The sequence below is a fragment of the Dreissena polymorpha genome, chromosome 1 (genome assembly GCF_020536995.1).
Source record: "Dreissena polymorpha isolate Duluth1 chromosome 1, UMN_Dpol_1.0, whole genome shotgun sequence".
Classification (NCBI taxonomy): domain Eukaryota; kingdom Metazoa; phylum Mollusca; class Bivalvia; order Myida; family Dreissenidae; genus Dreissena; species Dreissena polymorpha.
This window is the reverse complement of record NC_068355.1, coordinates 32,449,949-32,468,698: the sequence shown is the minus strand read 5'-3', so window position 1 is coordinate 32,468,698 and position 18,750 is coordinate 32,449,949. Positions and strand designations below refer to the sequence as shown.

Sequence of the window (18,750 nt, the reverse complement as noted above, 5' to 3'; positions counted from 1 at the left end):
ATACTTCGAAGTGTATTTTATATTTATGTCGACGTACAATTATTGTTCTTCGATGTACATTTCTCTTTTTACCTTGTATGTCTTCTTGACTTTCAATCCAAATAGTACAACATAGTATGTCTTTAGGGTTATCTAAAGAATGCTCCAACTTAAGGGATCAATACAGAGACCTCCCAGTGACTAAGCCAGTTAGCAGACACCCCATCCACTATACCACAGACACCGAACCAGCTATAAATTCCTGTGGCTAGAAAACAAAAAATTAAAAGATGCTTAATCTTCAAGCTTGGAACATGTAACTCGTTTTAAGATTGATTTTTTTCGATGCATTACTTAATTATTGCAACAATTATAATATTTTGAACACAATCATGTCCATATATTTATTAAAAATACATGGTAATCAAAAAAACTTAAAAAGCTTTTGCCCGTAAATTAGGTAGCACCTAAAATCATATTATTTGTATATAGTACTTGAATATAAATTTTGAACAAAATCTACTTGTTGTAAAAAAATCAGCAAAACTGCAGAAACACCCCTAAAGTATCGTACGATTCCCTTATTTCGAGCATAACCTAATTTCGCTCACTTTGTTTACATTAAGAACGCCGCTCTCATGATGACGTCACACACATGCGCTCCGAGTATTTTGTTTTACTAATATTACTACGCTTGAAAATAATTACAGACACGACTAATATAAGAAAAACACCAGTTTAATTGTATTTAAAAATCTTACTTCAGCTAAAATAATCCAAATTTATGCCTATTTCTTGCATATTTTCAGTACTCTTCATTAAACTTGTACATACATTGCAGACCACTGCCTTATTTTAAACACAACAAATTCATGTGTTTGATTTATTTGAATGAAAATTCTGTTATTTTTTCACAATTCTCAGAAAATGTTGCATGGAACAATCTGTGAACGCACATCGCGAAAATAGGTTACATGACAATATACACACGTTCAGTGGGTAAACCCTGTCCCGATTGGATGATAATTTTATCAAATCTTTTAATAGTAACATATATATGCCAAATTTTTATTTGAACAAATTGCAAATGTTATTTCTTTTTCAACTCTTGAGCACTTTTTCATGTCAATGTTGCTCAAAAGAGGATCAACCGATAAAACAGAAACTTGTTAAATGGTAAATAGAAATAAAAATGCAAAAAGTTAAATTAATCCTTCAGTTTCTCTAAATTTGTTCAGTGAATCGAATTTTTGAAGTTTTGTTGACCTCCTGCCTATTGCAATCGAGTACTCTCGCTTTTCGGATGTGACCTCTCGACTCAAGGTAAACAACGCGAGTAGTGTATGTCATTTGCGGGTCTGTATGGAACTATCGGCTTTGCGTGGTTAAACACGCTGTAAATAAACAATTTTGACATGGGTTGAACGGGAATGAAATAAATCTTTAAAGGTACATTGTTTATTGCGGCATTGTTTGAATTAATTCAGAAATTACTTAAGTTGTTTCCTTAACCGCTCGACTCAAGGTAATTGAAGGATACTGTGCTTTTGTTGAAACCCCACTGAAAAAACCTGGTGGTGCTTGCGTTCAGGTAAATGAGATTTTCTTAGAAGTTGCAAGACATACCTTTTTTATTCTAATGTAATACCTTTTTTATTCTAATGTCCAAGAAGCCATGTTCGTATTTAAATTAAAACTAGGCTTTCACAATCTAAAATAAAGCAAAGACGGGAAAAATGCTTAACATTTGGCGGTTTCATTATGGTTACAATATACTAAATCATTTTGGTGTTCAATGCTATACCCTCTAAAAAATGGAACGTCATTTATTTGAAGACACAATTCTCTGTATGTGCACTTGCCATGACTTAATTTTTGAATATTTCTGTGTGCATGTGGTAGGGAAAACATTGTTGTACACTACAAATTCAGTGTTTTGCTTATAGGTTGGAGACTACGTGAGATTTTGACAGATGGCGGGAAACCCTCATCAACTGGAGTTCAGCTGGTAAAAAGGTGGCCTTAAAACAGTGACCGTTGATTCGCGTCGAGTTCTTTCTTACATACTGCATGACCTGTCTTTTTTATTGTTTAAATCCATTCGGCTTGGCATACTCTTTAAGAAAAGGTATGGGTATGGGGGTGTCTACGAGCAAAAGTTTGACTTTTTTTTCGTTGAAGTTGTTGATTTTACATTGAATTTGTTAAGGAAATCTTTTGGTATATTGTAACCTTATTGGTCTCAATGGCAGCATTGGCATTTGATTTAGTGTAAAATAACATCAAACATAAATTGAACGTATACGAAGCCGTCAGTCAATTGAACGCGTATTTGTGTACCGAAGCAACCTACTAGTAGTTTTATCAATAAGAAAAGTAAGAGATGTTACCTTTTCATCTGGAAACTGTTTATTTGTGTGTTAGATTGGTAGACGATTTCCCGCAAATGGTTATAAATTAACCTCCTTTTGAAGAACGTTGCTTACATCTTTATCAAGTAATAATATTTAAGTCGGGACGGCAAGTTGAGTCGGTCTCAACTGAAATGAGATTTGAAGGGATCTTTTCACATATTTTGGCATGTATTAAAGTTCATCATTAAATGCTTTATATTGATCAATTTAAACATTGGATCTAAAAAGCTGCAATAAAAAAACAAAAAGAAAATTAAAAAAGGAAAAAAGTAACCCTCAACAGGGCTCGAACCACTGACACCAGTAGTAAAAGTCTAAGGCTTAGACCACTCGGCCATCCGTGCTCATAAAATGAATGATGTATTTTGTACTTTATATAAGCAATATTCATAGTGTCACAAAATATAACAACAACAACAGAACTATGCAAATCAGTAAATAGTTTCGCGTTGCGATGCTTTCTTATTTTCAGGTTTTTAAATCGCCAAAAGATGCATATAATTGTTGTTTAGAGCATTGTAAAGGTTCAGTATTTATTTACTGTTTCCTCACAAATATCATAACTACAACGAAAATGTGCGTATCTGAAACAAAAAAAATGTATTTGTCAATTTACCAAAACGTGGAAAGGTCCCTTTAATATTATAATGATGTAAACTATTTATTGTTGAACTTGGTGTATGTTGAAGCGAATAACTAAGTGATATTATTTTGCAATATTTACCGCAAAACAAACACTATGAATCAAGTGAGACATTTTGAGACCGAAACCTAAATGTTCTAGCGTTTTAAAAACTACATGTACATGTATGTTGTATTAAATGGTGACTGCAAAATTGCTTACAACCCTTATTATTTTAGTGTATTCGTTAATAAGTTATGATGCAATATTTCTGAAATAAAAACGCCATCATTTCGAAGAAGCTAAAAAACTAAGTAATAGTTTAATTTTGTTAAATATTTGTATATTTAAATTTTTGTTTTATTGATATAACTAATGTATGTATTCGCTTAATTGCGATTTCATTATCTCATAATGATGTTGTAAAAAATGTAGTCGGAAACGTTCGTTTGTAAGTTATATGCAAGTGTTGACATTTTCCGACAAAAATGCCAGTATATAATAACTACTTTATGTATCAAGTAAGCAGTTATGTTTAGTATACAAGTACAATTAAGCCTCGATATGAGAAAACGGGGTTTATTGCATGTGCGCAAAGTGTCGTCCCGGATTAGCCCGTTCAGTTTGCACAATCAAACCAAGGAGGACACTTTCCGCTTTTATGGAAATTTTCATCGAAAGGAATCTCTTGAACACGAAAATCCCGTATATAATGAAAGTACGAACTGCACAGATTAAACTTCAACGAAACTGTAAGCCCATGCAGTAAGCCCCGTTTTTCCAAAACGAGGCTTAATTGCATCGTGATTAAATACAATCGCCGGACTTAAGTCTCTGCGAAAGAGCTTAACCATTAAGACAGCGATATTAATTCTGAGAATTATTCGGTTTTACGTACAGAACGAGTCTAAAATAATTGATGCAGCAAACAGTAGCTTGCGAATTCCGTTGAGGAATTTCTACGTCGACACATGGGAGGAGGACCGCCACAGATATATCTTCCAATTGAATGAATATGCTTTGTTACAGTTGGTAAAATGTTTTGAGTTTAACAATAAGCCTTTTAGAAAAATGGCATTTATTGTTTACAATAACTGAACATGTTATTACAAAACCATACTGTTTTGAATAGTCGTAACTAATTACAACATCAAGTACAACGATTAAATAAAATACGTCTTACCCGGGATTCAAATTCGAGCCCACTGTAAGCAAAAGATAATGCGCTACCACTGAGATACGCTGGCTTTTAATGAAATTATGATTTTTTTTTCAAGCATGTAACATTAATGAAAATATGAACTTTTTTCAAGTAATGTAACATACAAGTCGTGATATTTTATTCAATATAAACTAATAATTGTAAAAAATACGGTATTTTACAACTTATCTTTTTTCGTCATTCGTGGTTGACAGTCCCTTTAAATGTCGTCCTAGATTATAGCTTGTGCAGTCCGCAGTCCGGATTTTCGTTTAGAAGAGACTTCCTTTAAACGAAAAACATCATAAAGACGTAAAGTATCGCCCAACATTAGGATTTGCGGACTGCACAGGCTAATTTCTGTGACGACTTATTACGCACATGAGTTTAAGGGCCTTTTCACAGAATTTGGCAAGTATATACATAATGAACATATAAGGAAAGCATTATTGTGTCCGAATGCAAACACCAACACCAACGATGAGCAATAAAAATGTGATCTTGTAAACAAGGGATAACTGAACTATATTTACATAGTATTTTTATTTGAAAGTACAACACACTTTAACTGTACATCAGTATTCGAACTTGAATCAATGGCGATCTACTTTAATCAGAGTGCAAGACAATTCTTAAATCATCAAACAGCACATCACTTACATAAACATGTATATCTCTGTAAGTCACATAAACTTAAATATTTCCATAACAAATTAAAATTGAAAGCAATAACTTTAACATAAAATAAATGCATCATTTTGGAAACCCTCATAATCATTCCATTTTTTAAAGATCATTATGATCCAAATTAACAAAAAATATAGATAATGTGATATATAAGACATAACTAAAAGTGGATCAAACTTCACTGTTTTACAGCCATTTTTTTCCCGGCTACTCTCCAGTTAAATGTTAACCACCATCTGTCAAAATCTGATAATAACGTTTCTAACCTTTAATAAAAAATGTTTTTCTTACCACATATTCAAAGGCCTATTGCAGATTCAGTCATGAGAAGTGAATATATACAAAATCAAATCAATAAATGAAGTTGATTTATTAAGTGAGTATAGTATTATGTAACCTCTGCGGACAAACCACTGGTTATAAATGATAAACAAACACGAGTTGTGTAGTAAGCTTTGTCAAAGCATACAGCAACAATGCATGCGGGCGAGAATAAAGACACTTACACTCTCAATACGCTATACATTATAAATGTATTAAAATTAACTTAACAGACACAAGGTTACAGTCTATAGAAATATTTAAACTTTTACCTTTAAAATACCCTGAACAGTAATCTCAGAACTTGAAGATATTTATATAAGTCAGACATGTGCATAACAAATAATGCCATAAATTGGTAAGTCTCTGCTCAATATGAGGTACTCAAGTATTTGAAAACAGACCTTGGGACAGTACATAGAGGTTATACACGCTTTATTTACAAATGCAACATGTTTATTTGGAGTAGACGAACACATTAAGACATGATTAAAACAAGAGCACCGCCTTGCGGGTGCAGACCGCTCATCTATTTTTCTTTTAAAGGTGAAGGGACTCTCAATACTTCAATCACAAAGGAGGGAGGGGTGGAGTGGAGAGGGGTGTATATTGTGGGGGTGTGGTCATTTATTACATTATCTTCAAAAAATAAGAAAACAAACAATTTGTTGTTTTTTTTTTTTGGGGGGGGGGGGTATTCTTGAGTGGGATGGTTGGACGGTATTTCAAAAATAAAATATTTTTTTTTTGTTTTTTACAAATAAAAAAAAATTGGGGGGGGGGGGGGGGGGGGGGGCGGTGGAGGGTATAGTGTGATGGTTTTATTTATGAGATGATCTTTAAAAAAGAATGAAAAACAAAAAAAATTGGATGGGAGATTCTGGATTCTGGGGTTGGAGGGGGGGGGGGCTTTGGGAATGGTTTGGGTAGAGTCTATTTTGGTATGTCAGGAAAGAGTTCTTATGTCAAAGTATCAATCAAATCTAATCATAACTAAAGAAGTTATGGTAATTTTAGCAAAATTTAATAATTTGACCTTGATAGTCAATCAAAGGTCAAGGTAAAATTTAACTTGCCAGGTACAGTTGTAACCCGCATGATAGCATGAAAGTATTTGAAGTTTGAAAGCAATACAAAGCTTGATACTTTGGAAGTAAAGTGGATCGAAACACAAAATATAACCATATATTCAAAGTTACTAAGTCAAAAAAGGGCCATAATTCCGTCAAAATGACAACTAGAGTGATGCAACTTTGCCTGCACAGTCCCCTTAACATAGTTAGTAAGTGTTGCAAGTATGAAAGCAATAGCTTTGATACTTTAGGAATAAAGTAGACCTAAACACAAAACTTAACCAAATTTTCAATTTTCTAAGTATAAAAAGGGCACATAATTCTGTCAAAATGCCAGTCAGAGTTACATAACTTTGCCTGCACAGTCCCCTTATAATAGTTAGTAAGTGTTGCAAGTATGAAAGCAATAGCTTTGATACTTAACAAATAAAATGGACCTAAACACAAAACTTAACCAAATTTTAAATTTTCTAAGTATAAAAAGGGCACATAATTCTGTAAAAATGCACGCCAGAGTTATCTCACTTTGCCTGTTCTGTCCCCTCATGATAGTAAGTAAGTGTACCAAGTGTGAATGCAATAGCTTTGATACTTTCTGAGAAAAGTGGACCTAAACACAAAACATAACCGGACGCCGATGCCAAGGTGATGACAATAGCTCTTTTTTTTTTTCCAAAAAATAGATGAGCTAAAAATGCATCTAGTACTAAAACTATAGTTCATTATTAACATGCTTGAATGGTACCAATCGTTACTCATGTATACACTTCATGTATACACATTAAAGCAAAAGGTTTATTTTCTGTCAATCGTATTAATATGATATGTTTGAAATATGACATAAAATTAATATACATAAAGCTTTTTTTATATGTTCAACAACAAAACATTTATGGTTCATGAACTAAATTTAATATTAATGTCAACAACCACACCATTTAGGAAAATCTGGTCTTAGACATTTGCTGAAGTTGTAAATATAGAGATTAAGAGGCATTTTGTGCCAAACATTCACTTATAATCGTCATAATAACATGTAATATTTTATTCTACAAATTCCATTAGACTTATTGGTGAATATCATGTGAATAATTTTAAATACATGTACTGTATGAATTTACTTGTTATGTTGAGATGTGAACACATTAATTTTCTTACAAGGGAGACAACTTTTTTAAGCAAATGACATTGCTTTAACCGGAAAAGAAAAAAACAACAACTGCACTTCTTAGCAATTGCAAGCATATTACATAACTCTCCCTTGATTTGTAATTTAGTGATTTACGTTTTGAGATATCAATTATTCTTTAGAATGTAAAACATAATTAAGCAAATGTTTTAAATACTTGGTAAACTTTGAAAACTAAAAAGCATTGCATCTAACAACCTGTTCCTATTGCTAAATTTCAGAATCTGTTATCCTGTATAAATGTTTAACAGGGGCTAAATTGTTTGCGTTACCAAAAATCTACAAGATGTACCGTTTACAAAGGATGTGTACAAAGGAGTGAAAACATAGAGTTTATCTCATCAAAATGGAAACAATATATGAGTTATTTACATCGAACATACAATTATTTTAAAGTTGCTCTATATATCAGTTGCAAAATTTACCATCATACAGTGATAAACATTTATTTTTGGTAAAGTTACTACCGGTAAATGAGTTGAGAGCATGAAAATCCGGTCTTCAAAATGTGTATATACACAAATGTAAGACATAAAACATATATTATGTCCGAACACAATTGTCAACATTTATGAGCATGTAAATAATGTATATAACAACAAAAAATAAACAATAACAATCACGACTTTGGCTTTTATTCATGAACCTTATCATAATTATTTAATAAATTTATTTTTAAATACTCAGTTTCAAAACAATTAAAGCATTCCAAATAAAGAACAAGTAATTATCTTATAATTTAACAAACAATCTCCATTCAAATCAATAAAGTTAAAGAAGTAAATACAGAACTGACAATTGAAAGATTAAATAATGTTGTCTACATTCAATTTATATTCATTTCAAATACTGCCATACTTGACAAGATTCTTGATAAAATACGGACCCAAATGAGCAAACTTAATAAGATTATTGTATAGAAAAAGACAGACAGATCAAATAGGAAGCCTCAAACTCTCAACCTTTCTGCACAGTTATTTTAGCTAGCATTTCTATATTGCATGTAAAAACAGAAAACTGAAACATGCTTATTACATGAACAGAATCCAATACATATTTTGTGATTGCATCCAATTAAGTTACCAGCATTACAAGTTACATGAACCGAATCCAATACATATTTTGTGATTGCGTCCAAGTTACCAGCATCATTTAAACAGCTTTGAATTATCACAAGCTCAATGTATGAAAGAATGTCTGAAGTAAAATTTATTTTCCATGCATATAACGTTATCAGATGCAAGTGTCGTAATACAAACAAAGTAATTATAAAGACGTGCAATATGTGGGCTTAAAGTATTACTTAACATACACGCCTTTATCAAGTTACCTTAATCTCATTATACTTAAAAACATTTAACATATCTCATCAATTGTTAATGACTGACAGCATCAAAGTTTCCATAATACATGACCAACAAACCATGGCTGGTCAAATTAATATATGGCTTTTCGCGTGAATTGTGCTTTTTCATTCTGCCATTTCAATCTGAACAAGGTTATTCATTTTCCACCTGTCACAAAATCCAAAGATGACACCTGTCAGAGTAAGTGCTTAACAGACCACGAGGTCTGTAGAGACTGGCACATCTTAAACAGTATTTATGTCTAAGCTTCCATGATTTGACTGGGGTCAATATGGTAACAACTGCTGCAACAGGCTTTGTTGCTGATTGGTCAGTTTGATTTCGTCAATTGGCGTCTGAAAAAAGAAAGATGTAATACAGTTTTTCCTTCAATTGTTGAAACCAAAGGAAATAAAGAACAAGCACAAAACTTCCATAGGGTGTTTCTAATGATCTGATTTGAATCCATAGAGGAAATGATGGCTCGATTGGTCCTTGTTGTGTCGTACTACTTAAGAGTATTCCATGTACTCTTAAAGTATACCACACTATACCCAGGGTACAAAAAATGCGCTTTAAGGCACCCGGCCAATATTAGGCTGTACCCGAATTTTTTATAAAGATACTTTTTGCTATTGGACAAATATTACCTAATCATAAATAACAATAAGGAAGGGCCTACTAGATGATGGCCCCAAAAATATGCATTTGGCAAGAGTTTTTTTGAGAAAACTCAAATGACTTGTATGAAGTAAGAGAAAGGTTTTCTACTTGTGTCTCAAAACTCAATTTATATCAAAGAAATTATGAAACAAAATACACAAGTAGGAAAGTTTGCATTATGGTAAATATATTTGGTTTCATCACACAAGAAGCAATACTTTTCAAGGTTACACTAGACACAAAATTTGACAGCTGGATTGATGTATCGACGGACAAGGGTGAATCTACATGCACCCACACATCTCTGAATTAGTGGGCATACCAAAAATAAACACATGACTTGAAAACTCACCCCTAGATTGCTCTGCATTATGTTCATAGACTGATGGTTCAGAGGCCAGAATCTCGAGAAGATGACTACTGTCGGTTCATGTACTGTGACTGCTAATGCATCCAGAACAAAATCAACGCTTTGTTATCCGGTTTTCCTGGAAATAAAGTCAATCACGTGCCAAATGAAACAAGAGCACTGCATAGCGGGTGCCAACTCTTGGCTGCGAAAGCTTGACAACAAGAGATGTGTTTGTCAGAAACACGAAACACAATGCCCCCTACTGTGCCACTTTGAAATAAAATTTCAATTTATCATTTGGCAGGTATAGACATCATCTCCCTTTAAAGCTTTATTACTTCCCTTGGATTTTGTCCAATCCAACCGGGGGGGGGGGGGGGGTCTGTAGACAGTTAAAAATGACCAAGCCATAACATCACTGACAACCAAGGCCTGTGGTTTAAAAGAGATCATAGCTAGATTTTTTTTCTTTTTCATAAAATTTATTAATCACGTACCTTGGGGTGTAAAGCGCCCAAAGTATCCGCTTAAAAGACTTAAATGAATTATTAATTTTTAAATTATTCCAGTCTTTTCACGTCTGCACGTACATGTACGTAATGAAATGAATAAATAGATCTAGAGAAATAGTAATGATTTTTAAAAAAGACACAGTCACCAACCTAAATGTTGCGGATCTTAATTAGTTCTTGCTGATGCCCTATGTTAGTGTCCTTTTCTTAACTGATAAAGATGGATCTTTATTTGCAGATAACGATGGATCAATATAAAATAAATGGGTTAAAGAATTTGCAATCTATTTTAATAGATAGAATTACAATGGAAATAGTACCGTTCATGGATTAACTTACAATAAATACAAAATCTGTGAATAAATCCCTTTAAAATCATACACTTTTTTACTTCCATGACCATCCAAGACCATAGACCATACAAATAACCCCCAGGTCAGTACAGGGGCAATGTGCGGGCCATCCTCAACATGGCAAGAAGAGGCAGAGTGAAATAAAACGAACACTTAATCAAAGCAAAGTTATATGTATCAATATGCTTACATATATTTTGATAAACAAGGGCTGTTTGTAAAACATGCATGCCCCCATATGGGCTGTCAGTTGTAGTGGCAGCCATTGTGTGAATACGTTTTTTGTCACTGTGACCTTGACCTTTGACCTAATGTAAGTTATCATCCGGAAACCATTGTACTATTTTGAGTCACTGTGACCTTGACCTTAATTAAAAAATTATTATTTTTTTTTTTGGGGGGGGGGATGGGGGAGTGGGGGGTGGGTAAGGGGGTGAGAGGGGGGTATAATGTGGGGTGTGGTTATTAATAAGATGTTAAAAAAAAAATTGGGGGGGGGTGGGGGGGGCGGGGGGGGGGGGGGGGGTTAGAAGGGGTGGGGGAAGGGGGGTGAGAGGGGGTTATAATGTGGGGTGTGTTCATTTATAAGATGTTTTAAAAAAAAATTGGGGGGTGGGAGATGTGGGGGCTGGGGGTAGGGGGGGTGGGGGTAGGGAGTTTGGGGATGAGAGGGGTGGTAATAATGTGTGGTTGGGTAATTTATTAGATGTTTAAAAAAAAAATTTGGGGGGGGGTGGGTGGGGGGGGTAGTTGGGTGGGGGTGAGAGGGGGTATAATGTCGGGTGTGGTAATTTATAAGATGTTTAAAAAAAATAAATTGGGGGGGGGTGGGGGGAGGGGGGGTGGGGAAGTAGGGGGGGGATAGGGGGGATGGGGGGGTAGGGGGATGGGGGGTAGGGGGGTGGGGGGTGAGAGGGGGTGGGGTGTGAGAAGGGGTTTAATGTGGGGTGTGGTAATTTATTACATCATGTTAAAAAAAAATGGGGGGGTGATATCCTCTATTCATTAAACATGAAATATAAACTTATTGCATTTGTTTCCCCTGTATATAAGAAAGATATAATAGTGTATTACCTACCCTGTCCTGCTTATATTTATATTAATCAACAAAATTAAACATTAACACTAGAGCTGCAACGATTCGATCCGATTCATTGAAAATCGATTTGAAATGCTTCGATTCGATTACGATACCAAACCTACCAATTTCGATTCGATTCTTTAACATATATACATATATATGCATAGATACGTAAAGCACGCTGTATTCTGACTATTGATACGGGAAGGTGGAGGTTGTTTCTTTACCTGTAATTACGACGCGCGCGATTGGTTGCTTAATACTTTAGTCATCCAATCAATAAGCGCGTTACGGTCTACTTTCGGAAAAAGCGTCAAAATGGCTGAACAAGTTGTTGCCGACAAATTGAAATTATCAGATGCGCCTAAGAAGCAAAAACTAAAAGTGTTGCAGTATTTTGGGTTTCGGGATGGTAGCCCTACCGATAAAGCAAAGTGCAAACTGTGCTTCATGGATGTGGCGTACGCTAAGTCCGGCTCAACCACTACTCTAATGCAATATGTCAAACGCAAACATAACGTTGATTTAGCAAGACTAAGAGGTGGCACAAGTGCAACTACTGAAGTCGCGAGCCAGAAAAGTAGTTCTATTTCTGTTGGAATTTCGTTTAAGTTTATTAGAGAATGTGATTTGTCCTACAGGTAACAGGTGATGCTGTCATGGCACAATGGAAGACATGCTTATAGCGGTTTTGGGTAAAAGTATAATAGTGATAGTACAACCATTCATATGATTCCAGATACGTTCTTATCATTATTATCCCCCGCCAGAGGCGGAGGGATATTGTTTTGGCGTTGTCCGTCCGTCCGGCTGTCCGTCCGTCCGGCACTTTTGTATCCGGAGCCATATCTTGGAAGTTCTTTGGTGGATTTCATTTAAACTTGGTATGAGTATATATATGCATAAGAGGATGATGCACACCAAATGGCATTGAACACCATCTGTTAAAAACAGACTTATGGCCCTTTGTATCTTGAAAAAATGCTTTTTAGTGTCCGGAGCCATATCTTGGAAGTTTTTTGGCGGATTTCATTGAAACTTGGTATGAGTATATATATGCATAAGAGGATGATGCACGCCAAATGGCATTGTACACCATCTGTTAAAAACAGACTTATGGCCCTTTGTATCTTGAAAAAATGCTTTTTACTATAGGCATTTTTGTGTCCGGAGCCATATCTTGGAAGCGCTTTGGCGGATTTCTTTAAAACTTGGTATGAATATTCCCGCGCCAGAGGCGGAGGGATATTGTTTTGGCGTTGTTCGTCCATCCGGCTGTCCGTCCGGCACTTTTGAGCTTAAGAACCTTCCTTTGTCTTAGTTTTGTGTTATTGTCCTCCGTCCATCCATCTATCATTATGTTCATCCGTCCAATTTGCACCCATCCTCAAACAAAGCATATGTTGCGGGGGATACCTTGGGCCTTTCAGGCCCTCTTGTTTATTTATTTTTTATATTATTGTGTAATCAACACAATCTTCTAGTGAGAAGTTTTTATATTAAAATTCCTTATTTGCTATTCTTTTTTATGTGTTTTATTGAAATCACATTTGAACAGAAATGTTAATTTTGAGGCATAAAAGTGAATATATGATAAAACTAGGTCTGAAGATGAATCAAATCGAAATAATCGGTATCGGAGTGTCTGAAATCGAAATCGAATTGAGCTGTTGGTGAATCGTTGCAGCTCTAATTAACACAATATTTAATATACAAAACATACAAAAATTCTCATATTCTGATAATATTTTTACTGATCCACTGTATTTTACTCAAAGGATGATGTTTCATTGGACCGATAATTATAGATTTAGGATTACAGACCAGTTGCTTCAGTAACATTGTTCAGAGTTTGCCCTGTTGGCCGTGTATGCATTCTTGAGTTATCATTCAAAAACCATTTTACTATTTCGGGTCACCGTGAGCTTGACCTTTGACCTAGTGACCTCAAAATCAATAGGGGTCATCTGCGAGTCATGATCAATGTACCTATGAAGTTTCATGATCCTAGGCCCAAGCGTTCTTGAGTTATCATCTGACAACCACCTGGTGGACGGACCGACAGACAGACTGACAGACCAACGTGAGCAAAGCAATATACCCCCTCTTCTTCGAAGGGGGGCATAAATATAACAAGTTAATATTAAATGGTTGAGAATAAACTAAATTTATACAGACATGTTTGCATTCATACTTCTTTATAGTTTAATGCATATGCACCAGTGTTGTTGATGTATTGCGTACGACTGCTGCTTCATCTGTTGTTGCTGCTGCGCTGACTTGACTTGATTGCTAGGATACTGCTTGACACTGAACACAAACCACTGGAAAACAATTATATATATATATATTGGAACATTTGGTATAATGTAAGATTAATTATATTACAATAGTACATTGATTTAAAATCTAAGATCACAATGATGCAAGGGATATAATGCTTTTGTTGTTGTTAAACAAAAATACACGGCTCTGTGCAACTGTGGGCACACGTTTAGTTACCCCCACCCCTGAATCAAATATAAGTATAACAACCTCGGAATTCCCATGTATGGTGAGATACAGAAACAGTAAAATATTTTTATGCAAGACAGTGACTTGACCAATACTTAGAGCTTTGTCACAAAATGACCACTAACTCTCAATCCAAACTTCATGGGGTTCACATGATTGAAGTTTTAACTTAATCCCTTTAGAAATGTAGATGTGGTGAGGTAAAAATATATTTACAGAAAATTCAGACGAAACGTCCTTCTAACTGACAGACTTACATAAAATTGACTCCAATATAACCTCTCCTTGGTTTGTGGGATTTAATGATCATTTATATACATCCCCGCCCTACAGGTCATGTGAGGTTGGGATGTTTTGAGATAATTAAGGCCATAGGTGCATCATGAATCTGCCTCCCACAGCTGGGGCTGCTACTGGAGATCAGAGTGGTACAGATTTTAAATTCCGCCTGGAATCTCATGTATATTAATCCTTTGCATGCTGGGAAATTTGTCGTCTGCTAAACTGTCGTCTGCTGAATTTATAAAATTAGCATTTTCTTCGATTTTTTTCAAAGCATACTATCAGAATAGCAAACAGTTTGGATCCTGATGAGCCGCCACGTTCTGTGGCATCTCATCTGGATCCAAACTCAGTTTTGCAAAGGCCTTAAAAATTCGGTTCCCGTATTGTAAGGGTTAAGGTTCCCGTTTAGCGCAGTCGGCGAGGGTTTAGGAAGGGTGCCTTGTTCACTGGCATGTTGACCTATGAAATCAAATATCAACAAAGTGAATATCTAGTTGCATAAGCAGAAAGTCATGCTTCTATTCACTGCAATGTCAAGCCTTGAAGGCAAGTCAATATTTGACATTTAAATAGACACGTGCGATACACTATTCAAGGCATTACACAGTTATGCAATGTATGAGCTGTAAAAAAATAGGAAAATTAAATAAATTCTAATTGCATTTATGCTAAGACAAGTCGCAATTTAACAGACAGTTCGTATACCTAAAAATGAAGAAAAAAACTACACTACTCCAGAAGATTGGTTTTTATTAATCATTGCAGAACGGTCAATGTGTCTTCATTAGACGAGAACATTTTTATAAAGCCCACAAACATGATGGATAACTTTCATGAAGATCCGATTTAAATTGTCTTAAAACAGAGAGCAGAGGTTATAGGTGCGGCCACTGCCCAACAGCCCACATGCAGCTATAATACATGAGCCTTGCTGGGAAAACCAAGCTTTTATTGCATTTTTTGTTTAAAGATAAATCTTCTTAGCAAAATCAAGTTAAGGGGGAAAGCGGTGTTTAATTCAAATGCCAAGAAAGCATTCTGACCATATTTCAGCATTATTGAGCCTTGACACCAAGTTTATTTTTACACAAGTGGCCCTGATTCAAACGCTGGCTAAGATTCATCAAGATTGAATCTTAATCGTGACGTCTAGACTCTAGAGTGTCAACCATGATTTTCTGTTATTTGAATAGATGACCTAGTTTTAGGATGCATGTTAACAAGATGCAAATTGGCTTAGATATTGTCCAGATAAACAATATGACCAAGTTTCATCAAGATTCAATAACAACTCATGCTTCTAGATTGGTAACAAGCTAGAAGTTGAAGCAGCACACAGCATGATCCCTAACATAAGGTGATCACAATTTCTCACTTTGAGAGCTTCGTGCTCAAATCAACTAAAATGATCATTAAATGTGTTGATTTGCAACACGTAGCATTTAGGATTGTTCTGGGTGTAATAGTCATATGGGCTATTCCGTATGCAATCAATGAAAAGCTACTTACACTATTGCTGGCATGTGCTTTATTTACCATTAAAACTATAATCACATAGTTGATAGGTCACAATTGGTCATTAAAGTTGATATACGGATATCGACAACAGAAAAATTCATCTTATTCAAAGCTATAGTCATCACTGAACTCTCTTTTGCATCAATGGTAAACAAGAAATATCTTTAAAATGATATACAGCGTTGATTGTGGTAGGAGTTAATGAAAGGTAAAGAGTTCAATGAATGAGGTCAAGGATAGCGAATGTCTTTTTCTGTGCAGTTCTTAGCTGCATCACACGCAGAACGGGATGTTACGCGGAGTTTTTGCGGCTTATTTTACATTATTACATCTTGCTGGTCATAAACCTATAGATACAAAACAGAAAACCAAAAGAATAATGGACGTTAAATTAAAACATATGAGTCAACCAGCCACACGCGAAGTATCCGTACATATTTTAAATATTTATACGCGCGTTCTTCAAACAAACCTGTTTTAGTGGTTTGTCGGGCATTGTTATTTTATTTGAGTATTAACAGTATCGAGAATCATCGCGCTCATGCTTAATACATTAGTCAATATGGTGGAATAATTCTTGTTAAATTCATTACAAATAATATTTATTATGGTATTGTTGAAAACACATTAAGAATCTATTATTGACATACCATAATTATATCCCTGGATATCTTCATTTAACATCTTTCTGGTCTTAAGAAAATTCCAGTTCACCTAGTTCACGCTATAGCGTCTTAATTATACATAACACAGCAATGACCTGTATATAAACTCTGACATTCACACAAAATAACCACGAACTGACAAAGGTGTAGAATCTACGCACAAATTGTATTGATGTGAACAGTTGAGTGTATAACTGTTCTATCTATCATGCCTTTTCATAAGAGATAAAATTGTTTATTGCTGAACACGCAGTAAAACAGTGTTAGAAAGACACGGCAATGTTTCCAATGTTCTGGTGGTATTCTCAAATCAGCCAATGGACTAAATGAAGTGTATTCATTCGTGGGTAGCAGCGGGCATTTTTATTAATGTAACCTAAAGGTCACCTAAGGTAAAAAATGACGTTAAACAGCTACGCGGAAGAAAGAATCATAATTACAATGAGTATGGGACCTTATTTTGTAAAGAGTTAATGAGTCAAATATGTTGGTACCCGCTGATAAATTGCTTGTTGGTGTTGTTGTTTTGAGTGTTAATATAGCTCTGAATGATCAATTTAAAATGCAAAATTGAGGGTTAAAATTGAAACTTCTTCTTTCTATATTCGATACAAGAGTTCGTCTCTGAACTCCTAAACTGAAACAAGATAAACTGGTCAATTAAATGAAGAGCAGAAACCAAAGTTCAAATTAGGATTAACCTGTTTATTAAAGCTTTATTGCACCTAACATCTTAGGCTATTGAGACTGGGTCTCCTGAATTCTTTGCCATAGTGGCCCCTTTTGCAATGGCACAAGAACTTACCTACTGAGATGAAGTGGCTGAGTTGCAGTAGGTCATCATCTTCTTTGGACCTGACCTTTTGAGGATAAGGCTTCTGCGAACAGATTAAAAAATCTAAGTGCATCCCATAAGTGTGTCCCATATAAACCAAATTATTCATATCATTCTGAAATTGCATCAGTTATATTGGAAGTCAATCAATGTTGTTTAAGTAAATACATCATGTTTGTAGGCTTTTGATACAAATGGGATATACACTAAAGACTTGATACAAACATAGCCATCTATATACTATACACTTGATTCTTACATGTTTCATCCCTCTGAAACCAATATTTAGTAAGTGCAGTTCAACAGCAAAATGGTGGGATGGACATAGGGAATGATGGAAGCAAGGGCAGATAGAATTACTGACAAGGATAAATCTATAAGCCCACCCCACTTACACACTTTCAAGGCAATACAACACAATACAAATATTTACGATTACCTGATGATTTTTTAAGTTAGCACCCATGAGAGAGTATTATCAATATATAACACACACAAACTATTCGAATTGAAATTTGGAGTAAAACAACTGCATATAATACAAAGTAAATTACACTACCAATCTACTATTTGGATAAGGTTATCTTGACCCCTGGGCAGGAAAATGTGGAGCCCCATGTTTAGAAAGGCTGCACTCTGCGAGTATGACACGTTGAACTGCCTCAAAGTCCTGAGCCAATAGCCACCCACCACCACCCATGCAAAGGATGTGTCCCTGGGTGTCTGGGCCCAGCTGGCAAGAGACCCTGTTGTTCAGCTGGTTACCGATCTATGATTGAAAATAGGGTTCTGTATGGAATGAGTGATGTATTGGACGTCATCATTGATGTCGTTCAATCGAACGAATGATAAAGGGGGCTAAGTTTCGTTAAGATGAGGCAAATCACTGCGATTTGAGCGCCTTGAAAACTGGCCGAACACGTTTGCTGAAATTTGACATGTATATGTACCAAAATGCGATCTACCTGTTGGCGTAGGCGTTATACCTGGGAAAAATCAAGTTTTCGAGTATTTTGCGTTTAAATATATTTTATGGGAAACCACACGCGCTAAGATAAACATTGTGACGTCACGTCATAAAAGCGCTTAGGCTAGCTTCCATCTTGTTAAGAAACAAAGTAACTGACGTTACGCGTTATT

The 18,750-nt window shown here is 35.2% G+C and overlaps 1 long non-coding RNA gene across 2 annotated transcripts; it reads right to left on the bottom strand.

Annotated features, from left to right (window-relative positions):
- Positions 1–8,921: 8,921 nt before the first annotated feature.
- LOC127876012 (uncharacterized) lies at positions 8,922–17,675 on the bottom strand. 2 transcript variants are annotated; one of them, XR_008047598.1, is made up of 4 exons: positions 17,581–17,675; positions 13,988–14,117; positions 9,848–9,983; positions 8,922–9,188 (listed from the first exon to the last, which is right to left on the bottom strand). It is a non-coding gene; the product is annotated as an uncharacterized LOC127876012 (long non-coding RNA). The 2 variants fall into 2 exon arrangements; XR_008047597.1 differs by lacking the exon at positions 17,581–17,675 and adding an exon at positions 14,565–14,879.
- Between the last annotated feature and the right edge of the window lie 1,075 nt (positions 17,676–18,750).